General features: G+C 40.6%; 1 long non-coding RNA gene across 2 annotated transcripts; it reads right to left on the minus strand.

Moving 5' to 3' along the window:
• Window positions 1–426: 426 nt before the first annotated feature.
• Window positions 427–9,850, minus strand: LOC136610499 (uncharacterized). 2 transcript variants are annotated; one of them, XR_010790085.1, is made up of 3 exons: window positions 9,810–9,850; window positions 2,908–2,959; window positions 427–544 (listed from the first exon to the last, which is right to left on the minus strand). It is a non-coding gene; the product is annotated as an uncharacterized lncRNA (long non-coding RNA). The 2 variants fall into 2 exon arrangements; XR_010790086.1 differs by lacking the exon at window positions 9,810–9,850 and adding an exon at window positions 3,127–3,200.
• Window positions 9,851–13,066: the final 3,216 nt, after the last annotated feature.

The raw sequence follows: 13,066 nt of genomic DNA on the forward strand, positions 1-13,066 counted from the left end.
GTTTAAAAAAAAAAAAGTTGAACAATAGTGGGCCTAGGACAGAGCCTTGTGGTACCCCACTTGATACACTCTTCCACTTGGATGTGCAGCCATTTATGACCACTCTTTAAGCACGGTCACTCAGCCAGTTGTGAAACCAACTAACAGTCGCCTTGTCAATCCCATATTTAGTCCTTTTTTAATAAGTATGATATGAAATACTTTGTCAAATGCTTTTCTAAGGTCAAGATAAACTATATCTACCACATTTCCCAGTTGGTGATTCTGTCATAGAAGGAGATTAGATTAATCTGCCATGACTTTTTGTAACAAACCATACTGGCTCCGGTTATTTACCCCATTCTCATCCAAGTACTTGCATACACATGTTTAATAATTTGTTCAAAGATCTTTCCTGATATAGAAGTCAGGCTCACAGGCCTGTAGTTTCCTGGATCCACCTTCTTCCCTTTTTGATGATAGGGACAAAATTTGACCTTTTCCTATCTTCTGGGACTTCTTTTATTCCCCCAATAGCACAGGGAAGATTAGTTGATATTGGATTCTATGAAGGAAAACAGATACAAAATAGGAATTTAAAAGTTCGGCCTTCTCAACATCATTTTTAACCAATTCATCATTTCCATCCTTTAAACATCCTAAAAATTCCCTTTTTATTGCTTTTGTTCCTCTGTTGCAAGCCTCAATTCATTATTATCTTTAGCTTTTCTGACACCTGCCCTGCAGACTGCATTATATTCTTCTTTAGATATCCATCCCCCCATCCTTTCCATTTGATTAACATATTTTTCTTCCCTTTTTTGCATGCATTTAAATTCTGCTTTACATTCTTCCTTCTTTTAGGGATTGTTAACGATTGTGCTTTGAGAATCTCATTTCACAATATTTCCCAACCTTCTTGGACATTTCTGTCCTTAAGAACATCCAGTCATTGGATTCTTCTTACCCTCTTTCTGAGTTTATTAAAATGTGCTTTTCTGAGATCCAACCTTGAGGTCTGAGCCCTCTCAGGTCTTCCTTCCCTTGTTATCCAAAATTCAAGAATAGCATGATCACTGATGCTGCATAGGGCCGAGGCACGGTACCTGATGGTGTGAACAGGTGTTTAACTGGTTAACTAGCAGAGGTCAGGGCTAGCGGCACTAATACTAATGAGGTTCAGGCCGATGGTCCGAAGAGGTAGCAGGTAATAATGCAGTTCAATAAACAGAGCCAAGGTCAAAGAGCAAAGAAGTCATAATGGTCAGGAGTCAAGGTGAAGTCAGTGACGAAATGCAGAACTAATGGGGGCTTTGTCACAATGGCTGATGAAACTGATTGTTTAGGCATCATCCATGAGGACAGAATAATATAGCTGGACATTGGTGACAGACCAAATTAGGGATCACACCCTGGCTTAGATAGATATTAGATAGATAGATAGATATTAGATAGATAGATATTGGATAGATATTAGCCAGATAGATAGATAGATAGATAGATAGATAGATAGATAGATAGATAGATAGATAGATAGATAGTGAGATATGAGAGATAGATGAATATGAGAGATAGATAGATAGATAGATAGATAGATAGATAGATAGATAGATAGATAGATAGATAGATAGATAGATAAATAGGAGAGAGGCAGATATGAGATAGATTGATAGATATGAGAGAGAGAGATATGAGATAAATAGATTGATTGATATGAGACAGATAGATAGATAGATAGATAGATAGATAGATAGATAGATAGATAGATAGATAGATAGATAGTGAGACATGAGAGAGATAGATGAATATCAGACAGATAGATAGATATGAGATAGATATTAGACAGATAGATATTAGACAAATAGATAGAGATAGATAGATAGATAGATAGATAGTGAGATATGAGAGATAGATGAATATGAGAGATAGATAGATAGATAGATAAATAGGAGAGAGGCAGATATGAGATAGATTGATAGATATGAGAGAGAGAGATATGAGATAAATAGATTGATTGATATGAGACAGATAGATAGATAGATAGATAGATAGATAGATAGTGAGACATGAGAGAGATAGATGAATATCAGACAGATAGATAGATATGAGATAGATATTAGACAGATAGATATTAGACAGATAGATAGAGATAGATAGATAGATAAATAGATAGATAGATAGATATGAGATAGATATTAGACAGATAGACAGATAGATATGAGATGGATAGATATGAGATAGATAGATAGATATGAGATAGATAGATAGATAGTGAGACATGAAAGAGATAGATGAATATCAGACATAGATAGATAGATATGAGATAGATATTAGACAGATAGATATTAGACAGATAGATAGAGATAGATAGATAGATAGATATGAGATAGATATTAGACAGATAGACAGATAGATAGATAGATATGAGATGGATAGATATGAGATAGATAGATAGATAGATAGATAGATATGAGATAGATAGATAGATAGATAGATAGATAGATAGATAGATAGATAGATAGATAGATAGATAGATAGATAGATAGAGTAGGATATATCCAAATTAAACCCCTCGGCTAGAGTGCATGTACGGTAATGTCACATCATCCGGCAGTGAGCAGGGCACATTTGTAGACATCTTTTAATAAAACAATATTATTCTCTACTTGTCACAGAATAAGCATTGGACTAAAATTGGAGTATCTGTCCAGAAAACCTAAATATACAGCTTTGCTTCATCATTTAAAGTGGCAGATTAATAAGAGGCTGCAGAAACGAGGCCACCAGCCTTGATAAAACAACCTGCGGTCTACCTTACGATGATTTTGACATCCCTGCAATTTTAAAGAAACTGTCAGTGATCTAAACCTTGTAATTTGACTGTCTGAAAAAAAATAACAGCAGAGCTTATAAATCTCTAATACTTACAAGCATGTGGATTGGCTTCTTTTTTCTCATGACCTTCTCTCCCAGTTTCCATCTGGTAGGGATGAGAGGAAAGCGTGAGAACCAAAAAAAAAAAAAAGCTGTTAAAAATGGACCAAGGAAAAATTATCATCAGGAAAAAATAAATCATTGAACATGCTGTTAAAGGGGTTGTACAGGCTTCATATAACATGCTGGCTTTTTGCAGGAACAGCCCCACACCTTTCCATGGTTTGTTTCTGGCACTGCAGCTCAGCTCCATTGAAGTCAATTTTGGCTAAGCTGCAATACTCCACACAACCTGTGGACATGAGTGGCACTGTTTTTGTAAGCCAGAGCAGAGAGCTGCAGCAAAGAGTGGTTCCTGCTCTGGAGGACTCAACAGGACTATTTTAAAGAACAGCACGTAATGCTATTTTCCCACAGTGGTCATAGCAGGGAGTGATAGTGCATAGCTGCCGCCAGAAACAACATCTGATTAACAGGGGTCCACCAAAGTGGCAGCCACTCTTTGCAGCCATTCTCTATCCTTCTTAGTAGAGGGGGTCCAGAACGAGGGACCACAATCTGGAACAACTATATGGAAAGTGGATGTCCATATACAAAGGTTATAATAACAGTATTATGGCTATTGAAGATGTTGACACCTCACAATATGCACTAAGGCTACTTACACACAGCCTGATATCGTGCTTGCCAGCTTGGGTTTTCATGCCCATGCGAGGTGTTTTCTGGCAAAAGTGCCTTCCATCACTTCAGTAAAGTAGCAATCCTCCGGTGAGGCTTTCAGCCACGTTCGAGGATCGGCAAAGGTTTATCATTGTTTTGAATGAGAAACTTTGCGTCACACTCATGCTGTCGTGGCTTGTCAGTAGCAATGGTGTTGTGGCATGGTGGCCACGACACAGGGTCTGACCAGCCAACCTGTTACTACACAGGGCAAGGGTTAATGCACATTGTGCAGAGATTGCTAGCTGCTCTACCTATGAGCAGGTGTGGAGAGCTTTATATTCCTACCACGCCCTCTTCCCGCTGCTGGTTATTCAGTTTACTAGAGGAGAGGTTGGAGTTGGTGAGATCCTCTAGCTTGGGTGATAAGCTCCCATTACAGATAAGTGCTGCTTTATCCTTTCTGTTGTTTTTGGTTACCTTTCTTGTTTGCGTTGTGGTGTCAGTCCATCTCTCCAGAGGTTCCTATAGGGATAGTCAGGGCCCAGAAGAAGACAGCGGGGCTGTCCTTATCAGAACGATAACTCTGCTTGCAGGCAGGGACTCCTCACTTCCCTGTTTGGTAGGGACAAGTTCTTTTCATCTACCTGGACTCGTGCTCACAGTCCTGCATTGCGTGGTGTTTTATACTTGCGTTCAGTGTGAACGTCACCCCTTGAAAGCAATGAGAGCTGTGTTCCTTGTAACGCAAAAGGATAAGACATGCCGTAATTGTATATAATGGCATTCAAAAGAATAGGGTTCATATTCATGCAAGATTTGTGTGTTTTGCTAGTTTCTGGGCCATATGAAACCGGCCTAAAGGGGAATACCCACTGGCGTTTTTCTTGCACGTTTTTTATCACGCGATATCGCTGTGCTTTTTTTACGCGATTGTCAATGGGACTATCCAATGTTTAAAACGCATTGCACAGAAATTGCAAAGCACCAACTTGTGATGAGTTTTTAACATTAGAAAGTCCCATTGACAATCGCGTTAAAAAAAACAGCGATATCGCGTGAAAAAAACACGCAAGAAAAATGCCAGTGGGTATTCACTGTAAGACTGTATTCACACAGCCGATATTCTCGCATAAATTATGAGATGGACAGAACTTGAACCGAAAATCAGCCCATTAATTTGAATGGGTTCATGCACATGAGTGATTTTTGACTTGGACTGATGTTTTATGGGTAAATTTAGTTCATATTGCTAATGAAAATTAAAGTTTTTTTCTGAGCTCTCCATGCCCAAATCTACAAATGAACAAAATACACACTGTAGCACTGGACCGCCTGCTGGTCATGGTGATGTCCTGTAAACCTGAACTTCTAATGTTCACAGGTTTATGGGATGACCCCCTACCGAACTCCAATTTGCTGCAGCGTTCACATGAGTATACAACCCACATCACCGCTGCTGCCAATATAAACAGCATGGCGGAGTGGCGCACAGCAGAATGTAAATATGCATGTTTTTTGTTTTTCCCCCTCCACTGCCACCAGTGATATAAATGTCAGAAAACCCATTTAACTATAAATATAGTGGCACAGTGTTAAGGCAACAAAAATGCAATCCTAAGCTCTGGCTCACAACCTGAACCTGAACTCACTAAAAGGTTGTGAATTTAATCCCCGCTTGGTTCAGGTAGCCAGCTCAAGCTTGACTCAGCCTTCCATCCTCCCAAAGTCGGTAAAATGAGTACCCAGCTTGGTGGGGAGTAATAAATAAATTACCTGAAAATGCTGTGTAATAAGTTGGCGCTATACAAATACCAACATTTATTATTATTATATATACTAGTAATTATTAGGAAATTATAGTACCAGTGTTTCTGTTGGCGCAATGCACCACACAGCGCTGCTACATGGTACATCCATTATGATCCCCACAGATCACACACACAGCTCTACTACATCCATCCTGACCCCACACATCACACAGCTCTACTACATTCATCTTGATTCCCACACATTACACAAACAACACATTATACACACAGCTCTACTCCATCCATCCTAACCCAACACATTACACACAGAGCTCTGCTACATGGTACATCTATTGTGAACCCCACACATCACACACAGCTCTACTAGATCCATCCTGATCCCACATATCGCACAGACAGCACGTGACACACACAGCCCTGCTACATCCTGAGTCATGCATACACAGCTCTGCTACATGGTACATCCATTATGATCCCCACAGATCACACACACAGCTCTACTACACCCATCCTGACCCTACACATAATACAGTTCTACTACATTCATCCTGATTCCCACACATTACATACACACCACCTTACATACACAGCTCTGTAAATTGTACATCCATTATGATCCCCGCACATCACAAATACATCACTACTACATCCATCTTGATCACCACACAAGACAAACACAGCTTGACTTCTCCCACAGCAGTTAGGTCACTGCAGGTCCTTCAGCCTACTGGATCTCCATGGTGGCGGTAGGTTGGTATGTTCTGTCAAAACCGCTGAGTTGTGTCTGAAGTAATAACGGCTTAGTTGTATTCTCATTTTGTTATTTTTGCCGTCCTCTTCTCAAGAGCCCTAACTGTGTGCTTCTTCTGTTGGTCAGGCTCTGTGTTTTATATATCCTATAGGACCTGCAATGGCATTACCATGGGGCGGAGCATAAGAAGAACCCACACACAGTATTTTCTGCCAAACTACAGAATGGTTCCTCCTACAGCAGTGATGTCACCACAGGTCATTCAGCCCACTGGATCTCTGTGGTGGTGGTAGGTCAGTGTCTTTTGTCAGGACTGCTGAGCTGTGTCTGAGATAATAACGGTTTAGTTGTATTCTCATTTTCTTATTTTTGTCCTCCCCTTTTCAACTAACTGTGTTGTTCTTCTGTCGGTCAGGCTCTGTGTTTTATATATGTTGTAGGACCTTCGATGGCATCACCATGGACGGAACAATGACATCACCAGGGGCGGAGCATGAGAAGCACTCATATACCACCTGACGAGTGTTTGTTAGTAGTTTGATTTTGCAAGAAAGGGTTTTGACAGGATCTCCGCGTGTGATAGTCCTACTCACAATCATATACCGCAGCGGTGTGCACAGTGCAGTACTTACATATCAAGTTAAGATCTGTATGCTGCTCTGTATTTAAAGGGTTACTACATTTTTAATGTAACAGGTGGCAGCTGTGTGACAAGGTGTGACATTTTCACACTGCTGTCAGGATCTTTTGCGCCGTTGCAAAGAATTAGATGTGAACAAAAGAGACCTGAAATAGTAAGTTCCTAGTTCTTACAAGACGCAGAGCACACGGGCTGCAGAGCTTCATAACGCATTATGGCACAAAGCACAGTACTACTCATATACCGTAGCGTCTATACTAAACAATCTATCTCCAATTATACTTGTATGTTATCTACGATAGTAATTGTACAATGTCTGTGTAAATGTTTTCATTTATGTTATTACTGTAAATGTCCACCATGTCACTATTGCTGTGGGCAACACTTTGATCCGTACAGGTTCTATATAATTCATTTAAAGGGTCTTCAGGAAAGTGTTTAGTTTAGTTTTGCTTTTTTTTCAGAAATAGCGCAACTCCTGCCAAAGAGCGACGATAAATGTGTGAAAGGATTGAGTTAAGCTGCAATACCAGACTCAGCCCATAGACAGGAGAGGCACTGTTCATAGAAAAAAATCATAGTTTTCTTTTTAGCCAGGACCTATACACAAGTACATTAAAAGCAATGTATCACCTATATATGTTTTACTAAAAAAAAAACAGACAGTGTAACATTTTCCATGTTTCTAACCTGTTTTTATTTTCTAAATTTTTTATTCTATTGTCTATACAGGACAATGGTGGCGGCCACTTTGCCTGAGCTGCAGTTAACAGCATTTAAGGCTTCTTCACATGACCGTATTTGCGCTTATGAATGCGCACATAAAATATACATATGCAAAATACAGAGAGTAGAACCCATTGATGCCAATGAACTCATTCACAATTTGTGCGCATGGAAAACATAGGACCTGCTCTTTTTGCATATTGCGCAGTAAAGGCCCCATAGAAGTCTATGGGAAATGTGCAAATATGCAAGGGGATGCGTAAAACACTGTTCAAAATTGCAAGGGAAATAAAACCTCTGGGCCTCATTAGGCTAAATAGCTTTTTAATCCATGGAAGGGGTGTGTCGTGTGCGTGTATGAACTAGCTATGCGTGCGCAAGAATTACAGTGACATGCACAGACACAAATCAAACTCATTAATCTTGTTCATGAGCAAATACCTTGCTTGCTGGGACGAGTGTTTTTGCGCATACGCTTGTGTGAAGCTACCCTTAGACCTTAAGCAGACGAACAGATACGCAAATATGCTCGCCGCTACAGAGCGTATTTGTGTATGAACGGGTCCAAAAACTTTTATTTTAGTTTACTGTACTTTTCGCTCTGACTGGACTATTTCTCTTGGACTAGTTAAGCGGGTATTTAGCCTTATTAATTCCCAATGTGTACAGTGTATTGCGCAACACCCACAGATCCCCACGATGCCTTTGGTGTGCAAAAGCGCACTAAGGGCTTAAATAGGCAAAGGTGTTTGTGGAGGTTTTTGCTGGCGTGAAAATCACGCCGGCAAAACCAGCCGAAAAATTGATTTCACTGGTTACATTCTCACTAGCGTGTTTCTCACGCGCAATTCCTACATGCAAGAAAACATAGGTCCTACCCAATCTTTCAGTTTTTTTTTACACGCACAATAGCGCGGAGTTTATACAGTAAAGAAAACGAAGACTTATAACTTATAACTTAAATATAGATATCTATATCTATACATATATAGATATAGATAATATATCTATATCTATAGCCCATCTTTGTAATGCCATATCTTCAACTCTACTATTTTAACCCAAAGTCAAAAACTTTAACATATTACACTCCAAAGCAAACAAATACAGACATTCCCATTCTGACTATTTTGAGACTGTGCTTGATGCTCGTCACGGAGCATTGAGCTGCGGGGTAATTAAGGGTGAAGGCGAGGAAATCCATCCACAGCCCCTGACTATTGCAATTAATAAAGCAGGAGTCCCGTTCTGATTTATAGAGAACTAAATCAAAGTAGTGACAAATGAAATTTCTTCCCTGTTCTGACAAGTTATTTTTAATCTTTCAACGTTCCGTAATGAACACAGTGAAGATACTGGACGTGAAATTTATGTGATCACAAGGGTACGGATATCATGGTAAGAGAACACAACAGAACAGGAAGCCAATTTACTTACTGGTACAAGGTGAACCAAAGATTTTTTTAAACCAGTACCACAATTGAGGGGATTGTACACACATTGGAGTCCATTCTAGTTAGAACAGTTCCCCCAAACATATGGTGGTGATCACAGAGTATCCTGCTATATAGACCTATAGCAGCCTGGCAGGAAGTGTTCCATTCCCTGCAGTGCCTTCACAGGTGAATTTAAGTATTACAAACATTACGGGCCTTGTGTGGCTCAGAGTGTTAAGCTCTTGCTCACAACCTGACGGTTGCGTGCTCAATCCCTGCATAGTTCAGGTAGCCGTCTCAAGGCTGACCTATAGCAGCCTGGCAGGAAGCGCTCAATTCCCTGCAGTGCCTTCACAGGTTGCGTGTTCATTCCCGGCATGGTTCAGGTAGCCGCCTCAAGACTGACTCAGCTTTCCATTGGGAATGTCCAATCCTGTCCGCTTACTTAAACTCTCGATGATGTAACAATAAACAACTGGTACAGTGTTGAAGCAGTGAGGATTCCCGGAGCATTGTATATCCACAGTCTTAGTTATCTGTAGGATCTTTCTCCCAGCAAAACTCTCTCTTGTGGGCTCAAGTGGCCTCAAGCTTTCGAGCTGAAGGTTGCAAGTTCAATCCCCACCTGGTTCAGGTAGCTGGCTCAAGGTGGACTTAGCCTTCCATCCTTCTGAGTTTGGTAAAATAAGTACTCAGCTTGGTGGGGGATAATAAATAAATTACCTTAATTCAGAGTGCCAATCAACCAACCGGTCAAATACATCTTTTTTTATTTTCTTCCCTTGGCTAGTAAAAATGATCTTCAAATTCTATCTTAGTCCGGGACGGAGCCTGACGGCACTAGATGGCGGACGCATGAGCTGAGCTCTTTCGCTGCCAAACTCCCACAAACCCTGATTACAATTACTCACCTGCAAAATGGTGAAGCTGAACCAGAGAGAAAGGACCCAGGATACTCTCCATCGGGACCGAGCAGACTGCAAACAGTGATAGAAATTCTTCAGAAATTCTGCTTGCTGCAAAAAAGAGTTAAAAGTTGTTTCATCATTTAAAGTCTGTTGCCTGGAGTCTCTTTCCATCATCAACATACTGCAGTGAGTGGCCACACTAATACTCCAGGAGGAAGAACTACCACCCACATTGTTGTTTAGTTTTCCACTTTTTATATTTTGTTATTTCTGTCCAGCATGGGTCCCTACTCATATACAGGCTGGCATCATGACAAGCCAAATGCTGGACTATCTTCTTTTGATTAACTGCTTTCTAACAAATGTTTCACACTCTTCAATAGGGAGTATTACTATTTCTGATCATGCCCCTACTTGAAACTGAGCATATCTTATTTTTTTCCTGACAAGAACGGACCTGGAAGCTCAATGACATGCTTACTGACTCAAAATACACTCTCGACAACTTCGCTCAAAAAATCCAAACTTTTTTTTTAGATTAAATCGACCTCCTCTGTTGCCCAATCGTCTATCTGGCCAGCTCACAAGGCATACATAAGTGGTGAATTCATCTCTATGGGATCATTTGTTAAAATTAACATTTGAAATTAATCTCTGATTTGTTTTCCTAAATTGTCAGTATTGAAAAACTCCACAAAACATCCCTGGCCATTTTGGCACAGAAGATGAAATTAGGGGACACTGTTAACTGATCATTGCCCAATGATTTTTCTCATTCTATCATAAGCTTCGTAATTTGTATACAGAGGGAAAGGCCATGAGACTGAGGAGTGGATTTCCCTAACTCAGGTGTTCTTAGAGTCTCTTAGAGAACTCTGATTTTAGTGGGCACAATCCAGGTCCCGGGGGATTCACAGTTTCTTATTATAATATATGATTTAATTATATAATATATAATAATTTATTATAAAATATTATATATTATAATTATAGACCCATTTCACTACTCGATAAAATTGTAGAAAAATATATATTAGTAAACTGATTGCACCTGAGCAAATGGGCTTTATTAAAGGTAAAGAGGGGAGGGATAATGCCCAACTGGTATTTTATGCCGGGAAGTCCAGGGCCAATCTAACTCTTCTCAGTAGTGGCGCCGAGAGGGTGTTCGACCAGGTCGACTGGACTTTCATTTAGACAGTCCTTCTCAACTTTGGCTTTCCCCAATAATTTGCTAACACTATATTTGGGATACATTCCACCCCCCATGCTAGAATAAAAGTAAATGGGATCCTCTCCTCCCCTCCTCCCTTTAGCATAAAGAATGGCATACAACATGGCTGTCACTTTTCTCCCTTCGTATTTGTGTTAACACTCGAAACCCTGATTCAATCCATTCGGCAACATACCAACATCAGGGGTTTTCACATTAATGGGGTTGAATACCATGTGGCTGTTTTTGCAGATAACATGCTGCTCTTCCTCTCTGACCCATCCAGAGCCTTTCCTGCACTCTTACAACATTTAACGATTTGGCCAACTTTCTAATTTCAAAATAAATCTCTCAAAGTGTGAAGCATTGGGTATTAACGTGCCTACAGAGGTGAGAACAAGTTTATCCTCTGATTTTCCATTTACGTGGCTAACATCATTTATCGCCTGCTTAGGAGTTAGAAAATCCACAAATATATCAGATGTTTTCACACGTAAATATCTTGAGTTATTAAAAGAAGTGTCATCTCAATTAAAGAGACTATAAATCCCCTTGATATCATGGATGGGCAGGAAAAGTCTATTACAGACATATTGTACCTAAGTTTACTTATTTCAAACTGCCTCAGTTAAAATCCCTGCTCCCTTCTTTCACTCAGTGCAACAACTTTTCCCTGCCTTTCTATGGTAATCTGCCAAATCTAGGCTAGCCTTTAATTTTTGGCGTCTCCTGAAAAAAATGGGGGGAAGGGAATCTGGTTTGCCGGATCTGGCTCCTTATTACCAAACCATCCAAATGTGACTTCATATTGAATTGCTTTCCTTGCACAACTATAAGCTCAGTAGACAGATCACGCTAGCTTGCCTATCATGGCAGGAGCTGTCTTCTTCATGGGTCCCCTCTATTAATCTCAAAGCCATTCCGGCATCCTTCCAGTTGGGTCTTTTGAGGTGCAAGCTAAACCTGGAGGTCAGTCAACTAATTGTCATCCCTTCATACCTTTCCCTCAACTCTTACCCCAGCCCACTTGATACCATATATATGCATAACCCTTCCTATATGGATGCATTCAATTTATGGCATACATTCAGTGGAGTTCAGGTTGGCTATCTTCTTGGAGGGCATACCATTCCTTTGTTGGATTGCCTCCAAATGAATTATCATATTAAACAGTGGTCTCACTTCCATTATAAACATTTCCAGTTCTGCTTCCAGAATTTTCTTTGCTCCTATAAATATGTGCCACCTTTATTATGGTCGAGTCTATACTAGCCTTATCCTCTTCACTACAATGTTTTCTCTCATTATATAATAAATTGCTTTCAGAAACCGCCTCACTGAAGCCCTACTATCCTGTGAATGGGAACATGGAATGGGGAAGTCCTTCTTTAACAACTAGATCAAACAAATACTATCACATTCTAATGGTTTTTCAAAATGTTTCACCTCACAGGAGAAGACATTCACGTTGGTGTCTAGGTGGTTCAGGGCCTCTATCACATTAGCTAAAATGTGCCATGAAGTTTTGAATTTGTGCTGGAGATGTGGCCGAGTACCAGGTTCTCTGTATCATATTTGGTGGAGTTGATACCTAAGTACACCCTGTTGGTCTATGGTTGAAAGGAACATTAAAGGGGTTGTCTCGCGGCAAACCTCAAAATTTTAGCTTACCCCATTCCCCCTGTCACCCCCCTGGCATAAAATAGCAAATTAAAGCGGTTTTTAAACCGCTTGCTACTCACCGATCCGACGAAATAAGGACTTTAAAAAATCTTCTCCCAAAGATGGCCGCCGGTCCTTTCCCAGGGATGCACTGCGGTTTTCTCCCATGGTGCACAGCGGGTCTTCTCCCATGGTGCACCATGGGCTCTGTGCGTTCCATTGCCGATTCCAGCCTCCTGATTGGCTGGAATCGGCACACGTGACGGGGCGGAGCTACGATGACGACGCGCAGACCAGCTCTCCGGCACGAGCGGCCCCATTCACCAGGCAGAAGACCGCACAGCGCAAGCGCGTCTAAAAAAGCAAGAAGACATCAGAATTAGAC

This window comes from Eleutherodactylus coqui, chromosome 2, assembly GCF_035609145.1.
Source record: "Eleutherodactylus coqui strain aEleCoq1 chromosome 2, aEleCoq1.hap1, whole genome shotgun sequence".
NCBI classification, from domain to species: Eukaryota; Metazoa; Chordata; class Amphibia; order Anura; family Eleutherodactylidae; genus Eleutherodactylus; species Eleutherodactylus coqui.